The 21,267-nt window shown below is 41.5% G+C and overlaps 1 long non-coding RNA gene across 1 annotated transcript; it reads left to right on the top strand.

Moving 5' to 3' along the window:
• Nucleotides 1-9,962: 9,962 nt before the first annotated feature.
• LOC118476886 (uncharacterized) lies at nt 9,963-20,182 on the top strand. Its single transcript, XR_004857688.1, has 3 exons — nt 9,963-11,377; nt 12,508-17,461; nt 18,592-20,182. It is a non-coding gene; the product is annotated as an uncharacterized lncRNA (long non-coding RNA).
• Nucleotides 20,183-21,267: the final 1,085 nt, after the last annotated feature.

Raw genomic sequence — 21,267 nt, 5'->3', positions numbered from 1 at the left:
ATCAAACTTAAACTAATCTAATGTCAGCATCCTTTTCTTAATCTATCTACCCCACCCAAGAGGAACAACCAAGGTCTAATCTAATCTCATCTAATCTGAATCTCTTATCTCACCTAATTCACTTTGCCTACAACTATTCAGGTTTTGTATCCCTAACCCTCAGATGGTAACTACCAGGACCAGATAAGGGGTAGGTCAACCTGATGAGCTTTGTCAAGCAAGGATAAGAACTAACCTAAATCCTCAGATGAGTCAGGATGCACCATCTAACATGGAAGCTTTCCTTGCCTAACTCTGACCCCAACCTTGTCCAATCCTAATAGTTATCTAAGCATAATATACACTTACTCTCTTAGTCACCCACTAAACTAGTATTAAAGACTTGAACAAAAAAAATAAAATAATAGAAATTTTTTGGTAGTGGAACCAATTGGGAAAATAGAAGCTAAACTCCCAATATCTCTTTCCTACTCTACCCTAATTTCGAGGTCACGATTCCTTTTAAGGGAGGTAGAATTTGTAACACACCAAAATCCTATTTTTGGTATTTAGGAAAATTCTTTAAAGATTTAAAATTTAAAGTAACTTTTGATAACGGTTATGTATTTGAAATTATTTTTCCTAAGATAAATAAATGGTAAATATTAAATTTTGGCTATGTATTTATACTATTTTCTTAAATAAAAAATATGGTGAAATATTTTACGTGAATTATTCCTTTCACGAATTATATAATTAGATGTATTTATCTAAATACATAAAATAACTAATATAAAAAACAAACTTTGCATCACATGATGATGATATGTCCTGGGCGCCTAGGACTGCGCAGTTTGCCTAGTCGTCATTTATCTCAAGTGCATAAAGTTTAACATAAACCAACAAAGAATATAAGTTGGGGACTCAACAAAGTTTGGAGAAAAACTAACAATGGTGCTAGCAGTGGCACACCAGACAGTGTCCGGTGCCTAGGCCAAGCACCTCGTGAACTAGCCACTCTCGGGTTTCTCGTGGCAGTGCTCCGCTATAATTCACCGGACTGTCCAGTGTGCACCGGACAGTGTCCGGTGAGCCAACGGAGCAACGACCAAATGAGCACAACGGTCGACTGCAAAAGTAAATAGTACACAGTCAGAAGGTAGAACAGAGAAGTCAGAACGCACCACCGGACTGTCCGGCGCAGCAAGAAGACAAAGGACTTCAACGGTCAACCGCTCCAAACCCCAATGGGCAGCTGACGTGGCGCTCACCGGACACTGAACAATGCCCTGTTGAGTGCACCACCAGACTATCCAGTGTGCCATGGACAGCAATAGCTAGAATAGTGGTTGGGGCTATAAATACACCCCAACCACCACCATTCAAGCTATCCAAGTTTTCTGAAATTCACATTCAATATAAGATCAAAAGACTACACTCCAAGACACAGTCAATAGATAAAATCCTCTCCAAGCCTCCAAATCAACTCAATTGCTTAGTGACTTAAGAGAGGGTGTTTTGTGTTCTTTTGTTGCTCTTGTTACTTGGATTGCTTTCTCCTTCTCATTCTCACTCTTCTAAGTGCTTTGTGAAGCTAGCAAGAGACACCTAAGTGTATGGTGATCCTTGTGGGGTCTTAGTGACCCAAGTGATTAAGGAGAAGCCTCGACCAGTCTGTGTGACCGATTGAGAGAGAGGGAAAGGGTTGGAATAGACCCGGCCTTTGTGGCCTCCTCAACAAGGACTAGGTTCTTTGGAACCGAACCTCGGTAAACAAATCACCGTGTTCATTTGTGTTGATCTCCACTTGATTTGTTTCTCCTCTTTCCCTTCTCAAAAGTTCACTTGCTCATATTGATTTGAGTTGGCTCCCAAAGTTATCCGCATTGATTGAGCAACTCATAGCAACGAGAACTATCTTCCGCACTCCGAATTAATTCTAACGCTAACCCCGAGTATAGTGTGTGTTTAAAGTATGTAAATTTCAGGTTTCGCTTATTCACCCCCCTCAAAGCGACTTTCAATTGGTATCAAAGCCCAGTGTTTCATTAAGAGTCTAACAACTCGAAGTGCTGTCGGGAGATTACACCAAGAGGGAGATAGTCACCGGCGACAAGGCCGAAGGCTCAGGAAGGAAGAACAATAAATGGACTCCGTCAAGAGAGTCCGGTGACAAGTACAAGGAGAAATCCGCTTCCTCCATCAAGTCACATAGGAAGGGTGACAAGAAGAAAAAGAAAATGAAGAAGGTGTTCTACTACGAGACCGACTCTTCATCGCCTTCCACATTCGGCGCCGACTCCACTACTTCGAAGTGCCAAGAGCGCAAGAAGTATAGTAAGATGCCTCTACATTATCCTCGCATTCCTAAGTGTGCTCCTTTACTTTCGGTGCCCCTAGGCAAACCACCATATTTTGATGGTGAGGATTATTGTATGTGGAGTGATAAAATGAGGCACCATCAAGCCTCACTCCATGAAAGCATATGGGATATTGTTGAGTTTGGAGCGCAGGCACCATAGGTGGGCAACGAGGACTATGACTCGGATGAGGCCGCCCAAATTAGGCATTTTACCTCCCAAGCAACTTTTATACTCCTTGCTTTCTTATGTCGAGAGGAGTATAATAAGGTGAAAGGGCTAAAAAATGCCAAAGAAATTTGGGATGTCCTTAAGACGGCGCATGAAAGGGATGAGGTGACCAAAATCACAAAGCGTGAAACGATCGAGGGAGAACTCGGTCGATTCGCCGTCAACAAAGGAGAGGAGCCACAAGCAATGTACAAACGACTCAAAACAATGGTCATGAAATGGTCAAGGTTATTCTAAGATCTCTCATTTTTTGTAATCCTACTCAAGTTCAATTTATTCATGGAGATCCTAGATAAAAACAGATGTCCCCCGAGGAAGTAATTGGCAAGTTTGTGAGCTTTAAACTTATGATAAAAGACTCCAAACACATTGTCAACTTAGAGCAAGGTGCCACCTCCACACCCGAGGTACAACCCATTGCATTCAAAGCAACGGAAGAGAATAAGGAGTCTACACCAAGTAGACTACCAATCGACGCCTCCAAGCTCGACAATGAGGACATGGCTCTTATCATCAAAAGCTTCCAACAAATCCTCAAGCAAAGGAAGGGGAAGGACTATAAACCCCGCTCCAAGAGGGTTTGCTACAAGTGTGGTAAGTCCGGTCACTTTATTGCAAAATGTTCATATACATGTGACAGGGACGACGACAAGAAAGGGAAGAAGAAGATGGATAAGAAAAGATAGTACAAGAAGAAGGGTGGCGAGGCAAACATGGGGCGGGAATGGGACTCTGACGAGAGCTCAACCGACTCCTCCTCCGACGAGGACACCACCAACATCGCCATCAACAAGGGACTTCTCTTCCCCAACGTCGGCCACAAATGCCTAATGGCTAAGGACGACAAGAAGAAGAAGGTACATTCTAGAGATACCCCCAAATACACTACTTTTGATGATGAGGGTTGCTCTAGTGATGATAACTTCTCTTTTTGCCAACCTCACTAAAGATAAAAAGAAGAAAATAAATGAATTGATAGAATCCATTAACGAGAAGGATGATCTCTTGGAATGCCAAGAGAACTTGCTCGTTAAGGAAAATAAGAAATTTGTTAAATTGAAAAATGCTTCTGTTCTAGAGGTAAAAAAATGTGAACATTTATCCAAAGAGCTTAATATGTGCAATGATTAAATTTCTTGTATTAGAATTGAGAATGAAAATTTAAATGCTAAGATAGAAGAATTGAATGCTTGCAATATTTCTACATCTACTGTTAAGCATGTCACCATTTGCACTAGATGTAGAGATGTTAATGTTGATGCTATGAATGATCAAATTACTATGATTAAAGAACAAAATGATCACATAGCAAAATTAAATGCTAAAATTTCCAAGCATGAATTAGAGAATGAAAATTTTAAAGTTGCTCGTAGCATGATTTATAATGGGAGACGCCCTGGCATTAAGGATGGCATTAGCTTCGAACAAGGGAGACAAAACAACATCAAACTTAATGCCCCAAGAACAAACTATCTAATTTTGTTAAGGGTAAGGCTCCCATGGTTTAGGATAAATAAGGTTACATTTTATATCCTAAAAACTATCCTGAGCACAAAATTAGGAGAAATCATGCTCGAAAACCTCATACTTGTTTCTCATCATGCTTATATGTATAGTAATGAGGCTTCTAGCTCTAGGCATTCAACTCATATCAAAATGCTTAAAAAGAAAATTGCTAATGCATGAAATGAACATTGCATTTCATTTAAGACTTTTGATGCATCTTATGTGCTCACTAACAAATCAGGCAAAGTAGTTGCCAAATATGTTGGGGGCAAACACAAGAGTCCAAAGACTTGTGTTTGGGTACCCAAGGTGCTTGTTTCTAATGTGAAAGGACCCAAGACCATTTGGGTACCTAAGAACAAGGCCTAAATTTGTTTTGTAGGTTTATGCATCCGGCACATCAAGTTGGATAATCGATAGCGGGTGCACAAACCACATGACAGGGGAGAAAAGGGTGTTCTCCTCATATGAGAAAAATGAAGATCCCCAAAGAGCAATCACATTCGAGGATGGAAATCAAGTATTGGTCAAAGGTTTGGGCAAAATTGCTATATCTCTTGACCATTCCATTTCCAATGTTTTTCTTGTAGATTCTTTAGATTACAACTTGCTTTCAGTTTCTCAATTATGTAAAATGGGCTACAACTGTCTCTTTACTAATGTTGGTGTTACTATCTTTAGAAGAAGTGATGATTCAATAACTTTTAAGGGAGTGTTAGATGGTCAGCTATACTTAGTTGATTTCAATGATAATAATGCTGAACTAGACACTTGCTTAATTGTTAAGACTAATATGGTCTGGCTCTGGCATCGCCGACTTGCTCATGTTGGGATGAAGAATCTTGACAAGCTTCTAAAGGGAGAACACATTTTAGGACTAACAAATGTTCATTTTGAGAAAGACAGGATTTGTAGCGCATGTCAAGCCGGGAAGCAACTTGGAGTTCATCATCAACACAAGAACATCATGACGACCGACATGCCGCTTGAGCTACTCCACATGGATCTATTCAGCCTGATCTCTTATATAAGCATCGGCGAGAGTAAGTATTGTCTTGTTATTGTGGATGACTATTCTCGCTTCACTTGGGTATTCTTTTTGCAGGAAAAATCTCAAACCCAAGAGACCTTAAAGAGATTCTTGAGACGAGCTCAAAACGAATTCACAAATTGGTGGTAGTCAAGCCGAACGGCATGACTAAGAACTTGTAGTGGCCATGGTGCGTGCAGAAAGCCGTCTTATCGATGTCCTCTGGGTGCATGCGCACCTGATGGTAGCCACTATGTACGTCAAGCTTGGTGAAGAACCGGGCTCCCCAAAGCTCATCCAAGAGTTCATCCACTACTAGGATAGGAAATTTGTCCTTGATCGTCTTCGTGTTGAGCTCACGGTAGTCAATGCAGAAGCGCCATGTGTTGTCCGACTTCTTCACAAGCAGCACTGGTGATGAGAACGTTGAGGTACACTCTCGGATGATACCTTGGGATAGCATCTGGTCACACTGTCGTTCAATCTCTTCTTTGAGCAACTGAGGGTAGCGGTATGGTCATACCGCCACTGGTACTATCCCTGGCAGAAGCCAAATGCGATGATCATGGCGGCGAGGTGGAGGAAGTCCCTTGGGCTCGACAAAGAGGTCATCAAAGGATAGTAGCAGGGTATCCAATAGTTTGTGTGCCATGTCCAGAGCATTACAGCGTGGTGGAGAGCCGCCAATGCCTATCCAACGCACCATGTGTCCATGGCGCCAAAAAGACAGCGTCAACTTCTCAAAGTTGCAGATGAAAGGACCCAAAGAACGCAACCATTCTACCCCGAGCACCACATCAAAGCCATCCAGGGGAAGAGTGTAGCAGGTTGTGGTAAAATTCTCTTCGCCGGTAGTGAGTGGGGTCTAAGAACAGATGCCCCCACTCAACACCTTCTCACCATTTGCAACCTTGATAGGCAATCCTACTGTTGGAGTCACATGCAGTCCCAGTCTTGGCACAATAGCATCGCTGATGAATGTATGGGTGGATCCTGAATCCACAAGAGCAATGAGAGCCACACCATTGATAGAGACTTTCAGTTTCAGTGTGTCTGCGATGTCAATCCCAGTGAGAGCATGAAGTGATATGCCTAGCTCCTTTGCTAGGGTATCAGTTGTGATTGGCACACTTGTGATTGGTTGTATATTCTCCATCCAGTTCCAATAGAAAAACTCCGCGAGCAGCACACTTGTGATTGGCTGTATATTTTTTTCAAAGCAGTGGTAGCATTCACCGCTGGCCCGTTTGGCGGTAACCTCCTCCGGTGAGAGCCTGTGCAAACGTGGTCTGCTGGTAGCCGATGACGAGGGTTTTGCTGCAGTTGCAGATGTCGTTGGCTTTGATGTAGCATATGGCATCCTTGATGGGGTTGAGGACAGATCCATATGACGTTCATAGGCGCATGCCAGGTGCATGGTCCGCTGCAATGTAGTTGGAGTCAGCAGTTCAACATCAGTCCGAAGCAGTTCACCCAAGCCTGTGGTAAACATCTGAGCTTGCTGGAGCTGTGTCATATCGTCGCAGCGAAAGAGAATGGATAGAAACTGACGTTGATAGTCTTCAACGGTGCCGGTGTGCCGAAGGTCCTTGAGGTCAGCCATACCGTTGGTCCGTAGAGGTGGTCCAAACCACATATGGGTGAACTCAATAAAGCGGGACCAAGTGAGGACGCCGCCCGTGACCCGCTCCAGAGCGTAGAACCATTCTGCTGCCACACCGTCCAAATAGAGTGATGCCTGCCACACCTTCTCATCGGGTGGAGTCCTCATGCCCCTGAAGTAAGTCTCACATTTATTGATCCACGGCAGGGGGTCAGACTCACCATCGTAGTGGGGAAAGGAGATATTGGGTCTTCGATAGCCACCATTGTCGACGCGGTCACGAGGAGCAGATCCTATGCTATGCATGACCCTGAGAGGCGCTACGGTACGTGGGCCGGTTTCTGAAGATTCCGGTAGCTGCTGGTCGATTGGGCGCTTCTCTAAAAGCGTGATCCACTGTCCATGCAGTTCGAGGCATGAGTTGATGGTGGAGAGCTGCGCCAATATCTGATCCAACTTGGCTGAGTCGGAGGAGGTCTTCGCAGGATCGTGATCAATGCTGGACATGTTGGTTGATGCGTCGGAGGAATCTAATACCAAATTGATATGTCGTGGGCACCTAGGACTGCGCAGTGGTGATTGCAACAAGGCTTGGGACTGGGGAAGGGATCTCAGTGGATATGGGGATCGGCCAGAGGGGGAGCTGATTCTGTCAGCTGGCGCAAGGTGCACCAGGATGACCAAGGAAGCTCCACCGGCCAGGTAAAATTTTCTTTGATGAGCCCTAATACAAACTACAACAGCTCCTTTATAGACTTAGGTGCCACTTTAATCTCAACCACCTCTAACAACTGGGAGCTAATCTATCCACTAAAATAGGAGGGCTAACCGACTCCTCTTCATCTCTTCTTATCTTCTAAACAAAAAGCCCAGCTAGGACTTTTCCTTTGTGGCGCTTGGCATACTGCTGACCCACAAAGGTGTCTACAATAGATGAGTTTTTGATTGTTGCATTTAAATGGAGTTTAAATTTTGTTTTTCTTATACCTTATTTATACCAGGATTACTTATTATTGGGTAGATTTGCTATTGGTGTACCTGGTTATGGGCTAATGTTACATATATAGCCCTGGTCATGATTTATTATTGATAGTTTATTTATTATGCATGATAAGACCACTTTATTTAATTGTAACATGGAGTGGCCATCAATAAAACAATGCAACCACATGACTATTATGGCTCTAGTTTTAGCTAATTAATTGGGGAAGCTAGTGTGTGAGAAATTTACCTAAAAGGTGCAAGCGAGGAGGAGTTGCTCAAGTATAGTGACGGAGCTGATCATGTTGCGATGGCTTTTCAGACCTCAAGATGATCTATACCACCTCTGCCTGAATCTGTAGTGGGTTTTCTCATATTAGTGAATCTTTTTAAAGGCCTCGTAGTGGATCCCTATCCATTCACCTTGAAAGTGTCTACGAGTCTAGCTAACCTAATCTAGAAGAGATACATGAGTTGTGGATAAAGATGTGCGACCTCTTCCAAGTGTAAAACTAATATTTCAATCGTGCTTATGGTCACGAGGTGCTGAGGCATCTCACATAATTAATATGTAGAAGTAAATTTAAATTGATATGTATCTGCGTTTATTATGGATATTTATTTATGATCTCTCATTTACTTTGAAAGATGTATACTTACTTAGTAATTGCTAATAAAATTTTCACCAACATAATTAAATGCTAATGCTTAGCCTCAGCTATATTCTTGGCAAGCCTTACACTATACTTTTTCCTATAGACTTACTGAGCCCCCACTATAAGTGAGCTCACCTTTGTGGGATTTGTTTCTTAGAATCAGGTCATCAAGCTAAGAATTACTATAAAGAGTTTGAGGAGTTCTAGTGTAACACCTCTGGTGTTACGTAAACTAAAACTCCGACATGTCATCATAAGCATCTGCATTAATGTGCTTGTTACACTTAGAATGCATTCACTAGGTTAATGTTTTTTCAAACAGTGTGATGTTGTGTGTTGTTAGAGTTTAGTTTAAGGACTTGGCTTAAGCTAGACAAGAGTAGGTCAACTCTTGAGCAAGTAACAAATTGACTTGGAAACTTCAAGTGCTAAAGGCAAGTCCTAGAGTTTATGGCAACCTTGTTTTCAAAGGTAGAGCAAGTGGAAGAAACACTTGAAGAAAATGAAGAACATGTGAAACACTAAAACTAGCCCAAAAGAGGAATTCAAAATCTAGAAGTAATTTGACAAAAGTCCATATATCAAAGTTGTGGAGCTTGAAAAAGTGAATGAATTTCTTATTTGGAGATTCCCATGTTGTGTGAAGAAAATTGGAGTAAATCATCAAAGTTCAGTTTTGAGCTCAGATTGGAATTGCTGAAAATAGTAGCAACTAGGCAGTTTTGGTCCTTTATAACTTCTGATCTATAAACATTTTGAAGGTAGTCATTGTAAAAAAATTATAAAGCTATGTGAGGAGTGTGACTTTGATTGAGTAACCTAGCCTTAAATCTATATGGAATTTGGAGAAGAACTGGTCTAAAGTAGAGCTGCTGGAAAGTGTGGGGTTCAGACTTAATAAAATACAGTCTGAATTTCAGTATTTTGTGCAAACTTTGGGTTGTGGTAGAGTGGAATCCAAAAGGGTTTAGCTAAGGGTCACTATATAGAAATTGTAGAGGAACTATTGAAGTACAGAATTTGTTAAGCAACTTTGCCTTAAAAGTATATGCTACCAGCAGAAAAGGTGGTCCAAAGAAGTGTTGACAGACTCATGGAATTTCAGATAGTGAATAGTGAAGTGAGTGGAGTTTCAGTGTTGAGTATGCTGTTTGGAGCTCATTTGTGGCTAAACCATAGAACTTTGGACTATGGTGTTTATAGAGAAGTTGAAGTCCATATGATGGTGAACAAGTTTTATTAAGTGAGTTTGACATGACCCCATGCAAAATTTGGAGTAAAGCTTGCCTAAAAATGGACTGTTAGTGTATTGGTGACTTAGTGGTTCAGAGATGAAACTCTGAAAAACAGCCAATGATGCTCTGTTTGGAGCTCAGTTGTGATTAATATATATGGTTTTAGACCAAGAGTTGTATATCAAAATGGAAGACCATATATAGGAGAACAAATTTCTTTAAGTGAGTTTGGTTTGGTGCTACACAGAAAAAGGAGTAAAAGTGGCTCAAAATTGGACTGTCAGGCTGGTTCCAACTGCTTTGGGTTCAGTCTCTGAAACCTGAATTTCAGTATAGGATGCTTAATTTGGAGCTATTTTGTGATCAATATGAGTAGTTTTAGACTATAGTTTCTATAGCAAAGTTGGATACCAGATATAGATGGACAAGTTTCATGCAAGGAGATGGTCCTGTTGTTATGTAAAGATTGAGAGATAATGGAGCTGTAACGTCCTCTGTCAGAAATAGTGAGGGCTGTTCAGTTAAGCTGAGACCGAGTGTTTGACTGTTTCTGCTATAATTTGGAACACCACAACTTCAATTCTGAGTAGTTTCAGCTTTGGAGTGTTGTACCAAAGTGGAAGACCTATGGTTGGAGAATAAGGCTTGTTAAGGGAGATGGGTCTGTTGTCATATGGAATTGTGAGTAAAATGCTCTCTAATATGCCTTGTCAGACTTAAAGGGTTGCATTTGAGTTCAGCTCTCTGAAGAAGAGTTTCAGAGTGTGTGCTTGGCTTTGGAACCTTATAGTTTGTGATCCATGTGTTTCTAGCAGTGGAATGTTGTAGTGGGTTGAAGAGCTATAGTCAATGAGCAAGTTTCCTATGATTAAATTAAGGTGTTGCTACAGGGAAAATGTAAGGGAATGACCTTGAAAGGCCCCTGTCAGTCCAGCTAAGCAACAGTAATTCGTTTAGGACTGAAGACAGTTTCTGAAGAAGATTATCTCCTCTCCCTGCTGGTTTCTTTGGATGTTTGGGTAGGGATAAGGTCGAAGTCCAGAGCCAGGGATCTAGTGGCCTCAGATCTACTAAAAAATATCCAAATTTTGACCTATTTTGTGAGCAGTGAATGAGAGGGGGTCCTCATCTAATGAATCTTTAATGGGGTATGCTGGACAGCAGCAGTTCTAGTGGCTTCATCCCTTTAGAAATATCAGTTTGGATCCATTTAAGTCTGCACACACTAGAATTCTTATCTGTTGGTTTACTGTCTACAGAAAGGGACAAATCAGATATTTGGCTGCTAGAAGTGACCAAGTTCAGTTTTTCTTGCCGTGACCAACTTTGGAATAGGATGAAGATTGGGATGGTGTGCTGGCAAGGGTATTCAGATTGGTGCATCCCTGAAATATCACCTGTGCAAATATCCTGTACAGTGCACCTCATCCTTACCCCCTCTTTTCTTTTGCCCATGGATAATCTCCACCCTGCGTAGCTAGGCTCTATGTGTTGGCGTGGATTTACTGGAGGAAGCCACGACTGCATTTAGAGTTCATAGCTGTCCTTGCTGCAAGTTCAAGCATCCAACCCCTGTGATCTTTTCCCTGCCTATATAAAGAGCAACTGGGGAGGGAAAGGTAGGAACCCAACCAGTGATCCTTAGTTCACCATCAACCATGTTGAGCAGCCATGATTAGTAGTACTACACCCCCAAATCATACCCTAGACACACCTAAGTTCCATCGATCAAGGCACCAAACTTATTTGATGACCACCCCGGCAACACCTCGGCTTCACGTGGCCAGACGACTGTGGTATGTCTTAACCCCCACAAGCTGATGTTCTAGCATCCCCGTACCTTGGTGAAGCTCACCGAGAAGTCCGTTTGGTCCTTACGGTCTTGGTTTGGTCGGAACACGGGCTTGACACCGCGTGAACTGTCCTGGTGATGACCCACTCAAAGTTCAGTTGGCCCAGGGGCAATTCTTGTGAGCGTCGTGTTTCCCGCATCCTACTCGTGCTCCCTGTGCCCTCAATTTGAAACATCCTGTGCCGGAGCCATTTGGGTGAACGTCGCGGTACTGGGCTCCCGCCTTGAACGTGGTCATGGCACTCTGTAAGTTAGTGAGTCAAATCCATGCCTATAGATGCTCGGGGTAGGTTAGGATTTGGTCTGGTCGCTATCCAACGGCTGCCCAGGCTCTCCTCCGCCGTTGTGTCGCGGTGGGAATGCGTCCGCGCCGCCGACGACGTCAGGGACTCACGTTGTAAAGACGAGAAACCTAGAAGGGGCCAGAAGTAAAATGTCAGTGACTCGCAGAGTTTAGTTGAGGACTTCGTTCCTAATATTAACTCTGGCAAGGACTTTTATGCAAAACAGGCTGCGCTGCCGCGGGCGCGCCCCTGTAATCTGCTTAAACTGGGCCGGTTGGGCACAATTTGGCACAATACTATTGAACGTTTTTCTTTTTCTTTTTCTAAGAAAGTTGAGAAATCCATAAAGAATTCAAGAAAAATGATAAAAATACCAAACCAATTTTATTGGGCTTCTAATTTCCTATAGAATTTAATAAAAATAGTTTCATGATTTTTAGTCCAAATAGGAAATTATAGAGTATTTAAATCATCCAAAAACCATGTTTCTGAATTTTTAGAGATTATATAATAAATCCAAAATTCACTAAATTTTTAGGGTAATCTCTCAACAATATTTTGAGACCTTGGGTAGAGTTTGATATGATTTGGACATTGTTTGATACTTATAACCCAAACCCTACCCCTGCCCTTTGAACTCCTTTACTGACTCCGGAAACCCTAAGTTCTCGGAGTTCCGTGAAGGAAAGTTGTATTCAAAACTTAGTTAATAAACCTTTATTATCTATGCACTCTCATAAGCATTACATGGCATTCATTCTTATATATATACCTATATGGTTATATTTAGAAAACGAAGAAGAGAGTGAAGTGACTGAAGAGAAGACGCCACCACCTTTGGAATCTCAGGCAGGGACTTGGCTCTACTTCGACATCTGCGGGTCCGAGCCTGACTCACCTACTAACGAAGGCAAGCCCCGGTGCATGCAACCCTTTCCTTGTGTTTTTAAATAATTTTCGCACACTTTAAGTCTAATGAAATGTGCATTAGGTTCATAGGAGTTGCTTGGAACCCTTTGATGCATTGCTTTCCTTGATATCCATACCTTTATAGATACTTCAGTGAAGTATCAAAATATGATTTACAAAAATGCTTAGCCTTGCTCAGATCTTGTGGATAGAGGTTGTCCTTAGCCTAGCTCGAGAAAGGATGACTTCTACCTGCAAGAATATTTTCATTTGGAGCAATGGTGGGATCTTACTGTAAAGTTCCCTATGATGCTCTTCTCATCCTAAGGAACAGAAACAATCCTAAGGATGGGAATACTTAAATTGAGACTTGGGTTAGGAACAGGTGATGTTCTACCCAGGTTGATTAAGGATTGAACGTGTATGTAGGCGTGCTGATCGAGGACCCTTTAACTGGTCACATGCCTCGTCATGGGTAAGCCTTGCCTCGGGAAGACTAAGGCCAAAATAAGATAACACGAAATGGGCGTGGAGCGGTGGCGAGAGTAGCGTGTACCCTCCGTGGCAAGAGGCTGGACGGTGGTGTATCTGTGCTCTCGGTTTGCGTGAACCTGATCTGGTCTTAAGAACCCCGGTGGCGGGTTGACATATGCAAGGGTTAAGTGCTACATATGTCGTGTGATTGGAGATCCTCAGCTGAGTATAATCGATTCAGATCGCCGTACCTTCGCGGTTATGAAGACTTGGTCACTTCCCTACAACCTAAGTCAGGATGTGAACATTATGAATAAAAATGATGTTGTATTGATGAGATGGTGAAATTAGACTAGATGCAAATAGAGTCTATTAATACTTAATATGGTGTTAAAATATTGAAAGTAAGGACTCACTTTAGTAAGCTATTTCTGCAAAAGTATCTAAGTTGATTTTTGCTAAAGCCTCTCCTTGATTCCTAATTATCCAGCATACCCTTGAGAGTCTTTTTCTTAGTCGGGTAAGACTTGGTGAGTAATTCCATACTCAGGGTTTATCCCTCCGTTGTTTTTAGGTGAGGAAGCGACAAATTTTTGTTGCTTTTGCTCCAAGGTGGTGTCAAATGAAGAAAAACAAGAGTGAAGATGCGGGAGGACGTGGTCCTCCATAAGAACCTTTGTTTGATAGTTATCGGGAGGAGTTTTTGCCTCCCCTGGTATGTGTAATAATACTACCCTGCACTCGTTTTATAACTCTGGTCTGTAATAAATAACTTGATCTTACTTTCTAAATAAATGTAAGTTTATATAATTGCTTCCGCATTTCTATATCTCCGATGTTCTGTAATGTCTGCAAGACGGGTGAAACGCTCTTGGGAAAGGTGAGAAAAGAAGATACCGAACTTGTCAAGTGATTCAGGAACATCTACAGGGTTGTCTGATGTCTGTTGGACAAGGACAACTGTAGGTGGGCCTAATTACTTGGGAGGTTCCGTCACAGCTGGTATCGGAGCGAAGCCCATCTCTGCAGATATTATGAGGCATCTTCAAAAAGAATTTTCTAAAGACTTATCTAAAAAATTTCTTCCCTTCTTACCTAAGTGTTTCTGAAGAGTTTATTTTAAAGACCAGATAGGAAGAGTGTAATGCATAGAAGGTTGAATCAACTAAGGTTGATTCTGTAATTATACATGCATCATGCTAAGAACTATGCTAATAAAAGATTTCCCCCTTAGAGAAATGTTGTCGCACACTATTCTTAGAGGACAACCATGGTATGAGTAGTAGTGCGTATTCCAGAACGTGCTAGAAAACCATCTTGGCCACATTGGATGTTCCATTCTAAAGGAATGACTCCTTGGGAAGGAGCTTAGGTAACTGCCTTAGAGGTGTTGAACAACATCGTGGTTAAGTAAAACAAAACACCTCCCCTACCTTGTAAGAGAAATTAGGAAATAAGTCCGTGACACGTTTCCTTTTCCATTACTAAGCCTAGACTTTTAAATCTCGGGACGAGATTTCTTTTTAGGGGGGAAGGTTGTAACACCTCTGGTGTTACGTAAACTAAAACTCCGACATGTCATCATAAGCATCTGCATTAATGTGCTTGTTACACTTAGAATGCATTCACTAGGTTAATTTTTTTTCAAACAGTGTGATGTTGTGTGTTGTTAGAGTTTAGTTTAAGGACTTGGCTTAAGCTAGACAAGAGTAGGTCAACTCTTGAGCAAATAACAAATTGACTTGGAAACTTCAAGTGCTAAAGGCAAGTCCTAGAGTTTATGGCAACCTTGTTTTCAAAGGTAGAGCAAGTGGAAGAAACACTTGAAGAAAATGAAGAACATGTGAAACACTAAAACTAGCCCAAAAGAGGAATTCAAAATCTAGAAGTAATTTGACAAAAGTCCATATATCAAAGTTGTGGAGCTTGAAAAAGTGAATGAATTTCTTATTTGGAGATTCCCATGTTGTGTGAAGAAAATTGGAGTAAATCATCAAAGTTCAGTTTTGAGCTCAGATTGGAATTGCTGAAAATAGTAGCAACTAGGAAGTTTTGGTCCTTTATAACTTCTGATCTATAAACATTTTGAAGGTAGTCATTGTAAAAAAATTATAAAGCTATGTGAGGAGTGTGACTTTGATTGAGTAACCTAGCCTTAAATCTATATGGAATTTGGAGAAGAACTGGTCTAAAGTAGAGCTGCTGGAAAGTGTGGGGTTCAAACTTAATAAAATACAGTCTGAATTTCAGTATTTTGTGCAAACTTTGGGTTGTGGTAGAGTGGAATCCAAAAGGGTTTAGCTAAGGGTCACTATATAGAAATTGTAGAGGAACTATTGAAGTACAAAATTTGTTAAGCAACTTTGCCTTAAAAGTATATGCTACCAGCAGAAAAGGTGGTCCAAAGAAGTGTTGACAGACTCATGGAATTTCAGATAGTGAATAGTGAAGTGAGTGGAGTTTCAGTGTTGAGTATGCTGTTTGGAGCTCATTTGTGGCTAAACCATAGAACTTTGGACTATGGTGTTTATAGAGAAGTTGAAGTCCATATGATGGTGAACAAGTTTTATTAAGTGAGTTTGACATGACCCCATGCAAAATTTGGAGTAAAGCTTGCCTAAAAATGGACTGTCAGTATATTGGTGACTTAGTGGTTCAGAGCTGAAACTCTGAAAAACAGCCAATGATGCTCTGTTTGGAGCTCAGTTGTGATTAATATATATGGTTTTAGACCAAGAGTTGTATATCAAAATGGAAGACCATATATAGGAGAACAAATTTCTTTAAGTGAGTTTGGTTTGGTGCTACACAGAAAAAGGAGTAAAAGTGGCTCAAAATTGGACTGTCAGGCTGGTTCCAACTGCTTTGGGTTCAGTCTCTGAAACCTGAATTTCAGTATAGGATGCTTAATTTGGAGCTGTTTTGTGATCAATATGAGTAGTTTTAGACTATAGTTTCTATAGAAAAGTTGGATACCAGATATAGATGGACAAGTTTCATGCAAGGAGATGGTCCTGTTGTTATGTAAAGATTGAGAGATAATGGAGCTGTAACGTCCTCTGTCAGAAATAGTGAGGGCTGTTCAGTTAAGCTGAGACCGAGTGTTTGACTGTTTCTGCTATAATTTGGAACACCACAACTTCAATTCTGAGTAGTTTCAGCTTTGGAGTGTTGTACCAAAGTGGAAGACCTATGGTTGGAGAATAAGGCTTGTTAAGGGAGATGGGTCTGTTGTCATATGGAATTGTGAGTAAAATGCTCTCTAATATGCCTTGTCAGACTTAAAGGGTTGCATTTGAGTTCAGCTCTCTGAAGAAGAGTTTCAGAGTGTGTGCTTGGCTTTGGAACCTTATAGTTTGTGATCCATGTGTTTCTAGCAGTGGAATGCTGTAGTGGGTTGAAGAGCTATAGTCAATGAGCAAGTTTCCTATGATTAAATTAAGGTGTTGCTACAGGGAAAATGTAAGGGAATGACCTTGAAAGGCCCCTGTCAGTCCAGCTAAGCAACAGTAATTCGTTTAGGACTGAAGACAGTTTCTGAAGAAGATTATCTCCTCTCCCTGCTGGTTTCTTTGGATGTTTGGGTAGGTATAAGGTCGAAGTCCAGAGCCAGGGATCTAGTGGCCTCAGATCTACTAAAAAATATCCAAATTTTGACCTATTTTGTGAGCAGTGAATGAGAGGGGGTCCTCATCTAATGAATCTTTAATGGGGTATGCTGGACAGCAGCAGTTCTAGTGGCTTCATCCCTTTAGAAATATCAGTTTGGATCCATTTAAGTCTGCACACACTAGAATTCTTATCTGTTGGTTTACTATCTACAGAAAGGGACAAATCAGATATTTGGCTGCTAGAAGTGACCAAGTTCAGTTTTTCTTGCCGTGACCAACTTTGGAATAGGATGAAGATTGGGATGGTGTGCTGGCAAGGGTATTCAGATTGGTGCATCCCTGAAATATCACCTGTGCAAATATCCTGTACAGTGCACCTCATCCTTACCCCCTCTTTTCTTTTGCCCATGGATAATCTCCACCCTGCGTAGCTAGGCTCTATGTGTTGGCGTGGATTTACTGGAGGAAGCCACGACTGCATTTAGAGTTCATAGCTGTCCTTGCTGCAAGTTCAAGCATCCAACCCCTGTGATCTTTTCCCTGCCTATATAAAGAGCAACTGGGGAGGGAAAGGTAGAAACCCAACCAGTGATCCTTAGTTCACCATCAACCATGTTGAGCAGCCATGATTAGTAGTACTACACCCCCAAATCATACCCTAGACACACCCAAGTTCCATCGATCAAGGCACCAAACTTATTTGATGACCACCCCGGCAACACCTCGGCTTCACGTGGCCAGACGACTGTGGTATGTCTTAACCCCCACAAGCTGATGTTCTAGCATCCCCGTACCTTGGTGAAGCTCACCGAGAAGTCCGTTTGGTCCTTACGGTCTTGGTTTGGTCGGAACACGGGCTTGACACCGCGTGAACTGTCCAGGTGATGACCCACTCAAAGTTCAGTTGGCCCAGGGGCAATTCTTGTGAGCGTCGTGTTTCCCGCACCCTACTCGTGCTCCATGTGCCCTCAATTTGAAACATCCTGTGCCGGAGCCATTTGGGTGAACGTCGCGGTACTGGGCTCCCGCCTTGAACGTGGTCATGGCACTCTGTAAGTTAGTGAGTCAAATCCATGCCTATAGATGCTCGGGGTAGGTTAGGATTTGGTCTGGTCGCTATCCAACGGCTGCCCGGGCTCTCCTCCGCCGTTGTGTCGCGGTGGGAATGCGTCCGCGCCGCCGGCGACGTTAGGGACTCACGTTGTAAAGACGAGAAACCTAGAAGGGGCCAGAAGTAAAATGTCAGTGACTCGCAGAGTTCAGTTGAGGACTTCGTTCCTAATATTAACTCTGGCAAGGACTTTTATGCAAAACAGGCTGCGCTGCCGCGGGCGCGCCCCTGTAATCTGCTTAAACTGGGCCGGTTGGGCACAATTTGGCCCAATACTATTGAACGTTTTTCTTTTTCTTTTTCTAAGAAAGTTGAGAAATCCATAAAGAATTCAAGAAAAATGATAAAAATACCAAACCAATTTTAATGGGCTTCTAATTTCCTATAGAATTTAATAAAAATAGTTTCATGATTTTTAGTCCAAATAGGAAATTATAGAGTATTTAAATCATCCAAAAACCATGTTTCTGAATTTTTAGAGATTATATAATAAATCCAAAATTCACTAAATTTTTAGGGTAATCTCTCAACAATATTATGAGACCTTGGGTAGAGTTTGATATGATTTGGACATTGTTTGATACTTATAACCCAAACCCTACCCCTGCCCTTTGAACTCCTTTACTGACTCCGGAAACCCTAAGTTCTCGGAGTTCCGTGAAGGAAAGTTGTATTCAAAACTTAGTTAATAAACCTTTATTATCTATGCACTCTCATAAGCATTACATGGCATTCATTCTTATATATATACCTATATGGTTATATTTAGAAAACGAAGAAGAGAGTGAAGTGACTGAAGAGAAGACACCACCACCTTTGGAATCTCAGGCAGGGACTTGGCTCTACTTCGACATCTGCGGGTCCGAGCCTGACTCACCTACTAACGAAGGCAAGCCCCGGTGCATGCAACCCTTTCCTTGTGTTTTTAAATAATTTTCGCACACTTTAAGTCTAATGAAATGTGCATTAGGTTCATAGGAGTTGCTTGGAACCCTTTGATGCATTGCTTTCCTTGATATCCATACCTTTATAGATACTTCAGTGAAGTATCAAAATATGATTTACAAAAATGCTTAGCCTTGCTCAGATCTTGTGGATAGAGGTTGTCCTTAGCCTAGCTCGAGAAAGGATGACTTCTACCTGCAAGAATATTTTCATTTGGAGCAATGGTGGGATCTTACTGTAAAGTTCCCTATGATGCTCTTCTCATCCTAAGGAACAGAAACAATCCTAAGGATGGGAATACTTAAATTGAGACTTGGGTTAGGAACAGGTGATGTTCTACCCAGGTTGATTAAGGATTGAACGTGTATGTAGGCGTGCTGATCGAGGACCCTTTAACTGGTCACATGCCTCGTCATGGGTAAGCCTTGCCTCGGGAAGACTAAGGCCAGAATAAGATAACACGAAATGGGCGTGGAGCGGTGGCGAGAGTAGCGTGTACCCTCCGTGGCAAGAGGCTGGACGGTGGTGTATCTGTGCTCTCGGTTTGCGTGAACCTGATCTGGTCTTAAGAACCCCGGTGGCGGGTTGACATATGCAAGGGTTAAGTGCTACATATGTCGTGTGATTGGAGATCCTCAGCTGAGTATAATCGATTCAGATCGCCGTACCTTCGCGGTTATGAAGACTTGGTCACTTCCCTACAACCTAAGTCAGGATGTGAACATTATGAATAAAAATGATGTTGTATTGATGAGATGGTGAAATTAGACTAGATGCAAATAGAGTCAATTAATACTTAATATGGTGTTAAAATATTGAAAGTAAGGACTCACTTTAGTAAGCTATTTCTGCAAAAGTATCTAAGTTGATTTTTGCTAAAGCCTCTCCTTGATTCCTAATTATCCAGCATACCCTTGAGAGTCTTTTCCTTAGTCGGGTAAGACTTGGTGAGTAATTCCATACTCAGGGTTTATCCCTCCGTTGTTTTTAGGTGAGGAAGCGACAAATTTTTGTTGCTTTTGCTCCAAGGTGGTGTCAAATGAAGAAAAACAAGAGTGAAGATGCGGGAGGACGTGGTCCTCCATAAGAACCTTTGTTTGATAGTTATCGGGAGGAGTTTTTGCCTCCCCTGGTATGTGTAATAATACTACCCTGCACTCGTTTTATAACTCTGGTCTGTAATAAATAACTTGATCTTACTTTCTAAATAAATGTAAGTTTATATAATTGCTTCCGCATTTCTATATCTCCGATGTTCTGTAATGTCTGCAAGACGGGTGAAACGCTCTTGGGAAAGGTGAGAAAAGAAGATACCGAACTTGTCAAGTGATTCAGGAACATCTACAGGGTTGTCTGATGTCTGTTGGACAAGGACAACTGTAGGTGGGCCTAATTACTTGGGAGGTTCCGTCACAGCTGGTATCGAAGCGAAGCCCATCTCTGCAGATATTATGAGACATCTTCAAAAAGAATTTTCTAAAGACTTATCTACAAAATTTCTTCCCTTCTTACCTAAGTGTTTCTGAAGAGTTTATTTTAAAGACCAGATAGGAAGAGTGTAATGCATAGAAGGTTGAATCAACTAAGGTTGATTCTGTAATTATACATGCATCATGCTAAGAACTATGCTAATAAAAGATTTCCCCCTTAGAGAAATGTTGTCGCACACTATTCTTAGAGGACAACCATGGTATGAGTAGTAGTGCGTATTCCAGAACGTGCTAGAAAACCATCTTGGCCACATTGGATGTTCCATTCTAAAGGAATGACTCCTTGGGAAGGAGCTCAGGTAACTGCCTTAGAGGTGTTGAACAACATCGTGGTTAAGTAAAACAAAACACCTCCCCTACCTTGTAAGAGAAATTAGGAAATAAGTCCGTGACACGTTTCCTTTTTCATTACTAAGCCTAGACTTTTAAATCTCGGGACGAGATTTCTTTTTAGGGGGGAAGGTTGTAACACCTCTGGTGTTACGTAAACTAAAACTCTGACATGTCATCATAAGCATCTGTATTAATGTGCTTGTTACACTTAGAATGCATTCACTAGGTTAATTTTTTTTCAAACAGTGTGATGTTGTGTGTTGTTAGAGTTTAGTTTAAGGACTTGGCTTAAGCTAGACAAGAGTAGGTCAACTCTTGAGCAAGTAACAAATTGACTTGGAAACTTCAAGTGCTAAAGGCAAGTCCTAGAGTTTATGGCAACCTTGTTTTCAAAGGTAGAGCAAGTGGAAGAAACACTTGAAGAAAATGAAGAACATGTGAAACACTAAAACTAGCCCAAAAGAGGAATTCAAAATCTAGAAGTAATTTGACAAAAATCCATATATCAAAGTTGTGGAGCTTGAAAAAGTGAATGAATTTCTTATTTGGAGATTCCCATGTTGTGTGAAGAAAATTGGAGTAAATCATCAAAGTTCAGTTTTGAGCTCAGATTGGAATTGCTGAAAATAGTAGCAACTAGGCAGTTTTGGTCCTTTATAACTTCTGATCTATAAACA

This window comes from Zea mays, chromosome 4, assembly GCF_902167145.1.
Source record: "Zea mays cultivar B73 chromosome 4, Zm-B73-REFERENCE-NAM-5.0, whole genome shotgun sequence".
NCBI lineage: Eukaryota > Viridiplantae > Streptophyta > Magnoliopsida > Poales > Poaceae > Zea > Zea mays.
This window is presented reverse-complemented; position numbering and strand designations above follow the sequence as displayed.